We start from the raw sequence: 7,365 nt of genomic DNA, 5'->3' as shown, positions 1-7,365 counted from the left end.
CACTGAGGTCAAACTGACAGGCCTGTAGTTTCCCAGGTCAGTCCTCCGGCCCTTCTTGTAGATGGGCGTCACGTTTGCTAGCTGCCAGTCAACTGGGACCTCCCCTGATAGCCAGGACTGTTGATAAATGATAATGGTAAGCGGCTTGGCCAGCTCCTCTGCCAGTTCTCTCAGTACCCTTGGGTGGATCCCATCCGGCCCCATCAACTTGTGCACATCCAAGTGCCGTACCAGGTCACCAACCATTTCTTCATGGATAGTGAGGGCCATATCCTGCTCCCCATCCCCTTCCACCAGCTCAGGGTACTGGGTATCCAGAGAACAACCAGTATTGCCGCTAAAGACTGAGGCGAAGAAGGCAAATTTAACAAATTCAACAAATTCATTTTGCTTCTGTTACATTGCCATATTTCTCACATTTCAAGTTTCATCTTTAAAGGAGTGGTGTGGTTTTCCATAAAGACATCGTGTCACCCAGCCAGATAACACTCAAATGAATATTTTCAAAAAATTGAAAGGGATTGTCAACATCTTCTTAAACTCATAATTCCATTGTGATGCACAGAAATTGGTTGGTTAAAATATTTATATGAATATAATACCTCTAATTGCAGTGCAGAGTAATTCAAAAGTAAATGCTAAGAAATTCTTCATTTCAGAAGCATGTGTTACAATTAGTATGGGTCCTAATTTAAAATTGCTATTATATTTACATATTATATTTATTGTCTTTGGGGTTCTATTGTCTCATTTCATCTTTACATTACCCATCATATATTTTCTGTTTTGCTGTTGTTGTTTTTGTTGTTTTTTGTTTGTTTGTTTGTTTTTGTTTCCATTTGTTTGGTTTGGGGGGTTGTTTTGTTGTTGATGTTTTGTTTTATTTTGTTTTGGAAACTTTGGCTAAAATAGCTGAACAATAAACTACTGTTTAGGTAAAAGGTTTTACTTTCTCCTTCCATCTCCCATTTCATTTCTGTTTGTTTTGAGAAATGTTGCCCATATCCATGAAACTGAGAACATTGAACACAGAGATTAAATATTGATTTTAAGTTCTTTGGAGGAAAATAGAAGGGAAAATGTGATGGAAGATAATTTACCTACAGGCATTATAAAAACCCGAATTCAGATAGTATGTATAATGTAATCTGTGTGTGCATTTAAATACATATTTCAGCTTCAGTACTTATAATTTTATAAAAGGAAGCAGTCTCTTGAATCAGAGATAACTAATGGTATTGAAATATACAGGTCTAATTGATACCAATAGCAAGTAAGCTCCTAAATATATTTGGAAATATATTCTTTGAGTCAGTGACAGAGACACTATTGCACTGGTTGGAAATACTCAACCTAAATTAAAAGCTGTTTGCCAAGCAAGTAGAGTCACCAGTTCTTCTATAACCTCTGCTTAAAAGGCATTCAGAAGGGTAAGTGGTAATTAGACATCTATTTTTTGTGCTTTTGAAAGTAGCTTATGTTCACAAAATTATTTCAGTTATTTCAGTCCAGAACCTTTTAAGAATTAAGATTAAGGAGAAAATAAGTGGCAGAATTTCTTCTTTGTGCATTATTGCACAGTTCAAACACAGTAGAATTGTGGTAGTAATGTTTTACAGTAGTGTTTCTTAAATTATGCTGGGCAGAAGACCTAACTGGAGATTGATCCAACCATGCATCAATCAAACTATGTAGTCTTTGAATTTTTAATGCATAGAGATATATTTCAGTAGAATTTCGCCATTTAAATTTCATTCAAGCTTACTTTATATTGTTCTCATTTTTGTGTCTAGACTTGATTGTTTGCTTTCCTCCTTCCCTCCTTCTTCACCTCCCTCTCTCCCTCCGTCCTTGAGATAATAAAATTTTAAGTGAACTTAAAATCACTTGCCTCATAAGTGATTTGCATATTTTTTCATGTTATTAAAGAATTGGGAGAAGCTAATTCTTTCAAAACAAATGGTAGCATAAGCTTTGATTAATGCAACCTAAAACATGCTGGGTGCCATCCTCAGAAGCCACCTGTTCAGCGCTCCTGTGATATATAAAGTGCTGTTGTTCTGACACTAGGGCATTGGAATCTATTGTACACTGGAACAAAGTCACCAAAAGCTTATACAAATCCACATCAAATTTCTGTGCAGATTATCAAAAAGAAGAAACTGGTGGTGGTATTCAAGAAGGTGGCTAATGTTTATGGCTCTCTAAATAAAATGAGTTCCAAATTTTCAAAAACCTATTGTTAATAAATGAAACTGTCACGGAATTAAAAAAAAAAAAAAGTGATTTAAAAAAAAAAAAAAAGAAGTGTTCATAGATGAAGAAATTAATTAGAATGATAAGAATGATAAGAATGGCAAATACTGGCCAAATACTGGGAGGAACAAAGATGGAAGAAAGATAGGGAGACAGCAGTAGTTTGGTGTCATGTAACCATGATACACAACAAATAATGTTGCATGTTCAAATATTGTAATTATTAAATACCCTTGTTTAATCACATACAAAAACCAGCACAAAGCAAGTTGCTCTGCATGTTTCCTCTGCTCAATTCACTCATTATTACAGTATCAAAACACAAGAGATTTTGAATTCATTCTAAATAATGATCTCTCCAAACTCTTTGTATCTGATCTCTGAAGAGTTACCAACTTCAGCTATTGCTACAAAGAATTTTAGAATGGAAAGACCATTTATTACTCAAAGCTGACCAGTAAAGGACCGTGTCATGTCACCTCATCAGTACAATCAGCAGTGATTTGAAATTATTTGGACCTATCAGAACATGTAAAATCTGACTGTTTTCACAAAAAATATTTATTTAAAGAAAAGAAGCATTCCTCTCCTCTGAGCACATTTAAATAGTTCCACTTCACAGAATCATAAAATGGTTTTTGGTTGGAAGGGACCTTAAAAATCATCTAGTTCCAACCCACCCTGCAATGATCAGGGACACCTCCCACTAGACCACATTGCTCAAAGGCCATCCAACCTGGCCTTGAACACTTCCAGGGATGGGGCATCCACAACATCACTGGGCAACCTGGTCCAGTGTCTCACCACTCTCACAGGAAATAATTTCCTCCTAATGTATAATTTAAATCTACCCGTTTTTAGTTTAAATCCATTGCTCCTTGCTCTAAAAACCACTCTCCCTGACAAAGGTTCATTTGAATTTGCTTTTGACTACGGAATATTTTTAATTGAATTTTTGAAAAACTAACCTATATGTGTAATTAATTTGCAGCAGAAACATTTTAGTAAACAGAGTGTTAAGACCTGATATATTAGGCATAGTGATGAGTTCAGCTATATCCTTTTTTAAAATATTAGATTACAGATATTAAATGGCACGAGGCACTCTTTATACATTAATCAGTGAATAATGGTATTGTTAAATGAGTATCCCTCTTTTTATGATTTTGCCCTTTACAAAATTGTTCCACAGGAATAATTTATTCTTAAAGTAAAGGCAATTAATCATTTCCTATGTAATGAAGATAATGGTGTTCCTTGGGCAGTGGAGTATGCTGTCACGTATATATAGTGGATTGCTTGTCTGTGATTTTATTTCCCTAAGACTGCATATATTTATTTAGAAATAATTTTCAGTGTTATAGATGTTACTAAAACTCTTTCTTTTTTTTTTTTTTTTCACAAATGGAATCAATCTTCCTTATTTAGTCTGACAATGGTGATTTGATGGCTTTCTATGATTAGATGACTAGCTGAATAGATGAGGGGAGGGCACTGGATGTGGTCTACCTTGACTTCAGCAAGGCTTTTGACACTGTCTCCCATAACATCCTCATAGACAAGCTCAGAAAGTGTGTCCTAGTTGAGTGGACAGTGAGATAGATTGACTTTTGGCCAGGTGGCAGAGCTCAGAGTGTTCTGCTTTGTGGTGCATAGTTGGAGGCCTGTAGCTAGTGGTGTCCCCTAGGGGTCAGTACTGGTCCAGTGTTGTTCAATATATTCATCAACAACCTGGACAATGGAATGGAGCGCACCCTCAGCAAATTTGCTAATGACCCGAAGCTGGGAGGAGTGGCTGATACCCCAGAGGGCTGTGCTGCCATTCAGAGAGACATTGACAGGGTGGAGTGTTGGGCCAGGAGGAACTTCATGAAGTTCAACAAGGGCAAGAGAAGGATACTTCACAACCTCCTGGGCAACCTGTTCCAGTGCTCTGTCATGCTCACAGTAAAGAAATGCCCCTTCATATTCAGCTGGAACTTCCTGTGCTTCAGTTTATGCCCATTGCCTCTTGTCCTGTCTCTGGGAACAACTGAAAAGAGACTGGCTCCATCCTCTTGACACCCTCCCCTCAGATATTTATACACATTGATGAGGTCTCCTCTCAGTCATCTCTTTTCCAGGCTAAATAGACGCAGTTCTCTCAGCCTGTCCGCATACAACAGGTGCTGCAGTCCTCTGATCATCTCAGTCCCTCTTGTACTGGGGAGCCCAGAACTGGACACAATACTCCAGATGTGACATCACCAGAGCTGACTAGAGGAGGAGGTTTACCTCCCTTGGCCTGCTGGAAACACTCTTCCATATGCATCCCAGGATACTGTTGGCCTTCTTGGCCATAAGGGCACATTTTTTACTCATGGTTAACCTTCTGTCCAGCAGGACTCCCAAGTCCTTCTCTGCAGAGGTTAGCTTCTGTACTGGTGCTTGGAGTTATTCCCCCCTGGGTGCACTTGCCCTTGTTGAACTTCATGATGTTCCTCTTGGCCCAGCCCTCCAGCCTGTCAAGATCCCACTGAATAGCAGCACAGCCCTCTGGGATATCAGCCACTCCTCCCAGCTTTGTGTCTTTATCAAATTTCCTGAGGGTGCACTCCATTCCATTGTTGAGGTCACTGATGACTAAGTTGAACACTGGACCCAGTACTGACCCTTGGAGGACACTGCTAGCTACAGGCCTCCAACTAGACTCCACACCACTAAGCACAACCCTCTGAGCTCTATGTCACATATACATCGATTAAGAGTTTCCATCTTCTCATTTTAGACTCCATATGTCCAGAAAGCTTGAATCACACTGCTACTTTTAACTGTTTTCCTATTTAGGATATTTTTATACTTCATCGCATTCCTGATATTACGCATTTCATATAAAAATAAGAGAATAGACATTTTGATAGATAACAGACTGTACTGGGTCTGGCTGGAATGTTAACTTTCCCGGCAGCAGCCCATACAGTGCCGTACTCTGTACTTGTAGCTGGAACAGCAGTGTTATCACACCAGTGTTGTGTCTGCTGCGCAGCAGCAGTGGCACAGCATTGGGCCTTCCTCTAACCCTCCTAGGGGGTGGGCAAAAAAAGTGAGGAGAGAAACATCACCAGGGCAGCTGACCTAAACCAACCAAAGGGCTATTCCATACCATGTGGTGTCACACTCAGCAATAATGGGTGGAAACAGGAAGAAGAGGGGGAGGGGTGGGCTCTCCTTGGGAAAATGTTGGTCCTGCTCTCGAACACTGGCTACGTGTGTTGAGGCCTTGCTTCAAGGACGTGGTCAATCATCGCTCATTTGTGGGAAGTAGAGAGTAATTTCTTTCCTCTGCACTTCAATATAACCTTCATTTATTTTATTTGTTTGTTTTCCTCCCTTCTTTTTATTTTTCCCTTTTCCCCTCCCTTTTCCCGTTTCCCTTTTTATTTCCCCTTAGTTAAATTGTTTAGTTCATGGTAGTCTTTATTTAATTGTTATTATTATTTCCCTTTAATTAAATTATCCTTATCTCAACCCGTGAGTTCTTCTTTGCTTTACTTCTCCCCCTCCTCATCTAAAGGAGGGGGAGTGAGAGAGCAGTTGTGGGGTTTAGGTGCCCAGCACGGTAAAACCACCACACAGACTTACCATTTGCCTTCAGAGACTCCTATCATAGATTTACCAGTGCAAGGGGATATACCTATAAGTGACATAAAAGAACCACTGAATACCAGTGCTTTCAAAAACAACAAGGAAACACCTGTGAATTATCCCATAGGAATCAGGGAAGACTCCTCTAAAAAGGTGATGTGGCCTTTAGCCTAGCTGAAATGCCTCTATGCTAATGTACACAACATGGAAAACAAACAGGAGGAGTTGGAAGCCACGGTGCAATTAGAAAACTATGATCTAATTGCTATAACAGAAATACAGTGGGAAGAATCTCATAGCTGGAACACTGGAATAGAGGGCTAAAAGCTTTACAGGAGAGATAGGCAGAGAAAGAAAGGTGGAGTAATTGCCATCTATATTAAGAAATGGACATATTGTGAAGAGATGCCTCTAAGAAATAGCCAAGAGCATATTGAGAATTTATGGGTAAAAATTCAGGACTCAACAAACAAAGAGCACTTTGTGGTTGGGTTCTACTGCAGATCGCCCAATTAAGGGGAGCCTGTGGATGAGGCCTTCTTGCTCCAACTACACAAAACACCACACTCACAGTCTCTCATCCTCCTGAGGGACTTCAACCACTTGGATACCTGCTGTGAAAGCCACATGGCAGGCAGTATTTGAGAAAATTTTCCCCGTCCAGGTATTAGACAAACCAAACAGAAGAGAAGCATTACTAGACCTGTTGTTCTCCAATGCAGAAGAGCTCATTAATGAGGTTAAGATTGGAGGAAGCCTGGGTTGCAGTGACCACACCCTGGATGAGTTTATGATCTTAAAGGATTTGGGCCTGGCTAAGAGTAAAGTCAGAATGCTGAACTTTAGAAGAGTGAACTTCCAGCTGTTCAAAGCATTAGTGAATGAGATCCCATGGGACACAGTCATTAGGAACAGAGAATCTGATCAGAGCTGCCAACCCTTTAGGGATATTTTTCTTAGAGTGCAAGAGTTCTCTATTCCCATATGTAATCAATCAAGCAGGAAAAGTAGGAAACCAGCATAGCTGAACAAGGACCTCCTGGTCAAACTTAGGCAAAAAAAGAAAATTCGCCAAGGAAATGGGGCTATGTGCCCTGGGAAGAGTACGGAAATGTTATCCAAATGTGCAGGGATAGGATCAGGAAAGCAAAGGCAATCACAGAATCACAGAATCACAGAATTTCTAGGTTGGAAGAGACCTCAAGATCATCGAGTCCAACCTCTAACCTAACACTAACAATCCCCACTAAACCATATCCCTAAGCTCTACATCTAAACGTCTTTTGAAGACTTCCAGGGATGGTGACTCCACCACCTCCCTGGGCAGCCTGTTCCAATGTCTAACAACCCTTTCAGTAAAGAAGCTCTTCCTAACATCTAACCTAAAACTCCCCTGGGGCAACTTTAGCCCATTCCCCCTTGTCCTGTCACCAGGCACGTGGGAGAACAGGCCAACCCCCACCTCTCTACAGCCTCCTTTAAGGT

The sequence above is a fragment of the Anas platyrhynchos genome, chromosome Z (assembly GCF_047663525.1).
Source record: "Anas platyrhynchos isolate ZD024472 breed Pekin duck chromosome Z, IASCAAS_PekinDuck_T2T, whole genome shotgun sequence".
Lineage (NCBI taxonomy): Eukaryota > Metazoa > Chordata > Aves > Anseriformes > Anatidae > Anas > Anas platyrhynchos.
Note: the sequence above shows the minus strand (reverse complement) of the source record.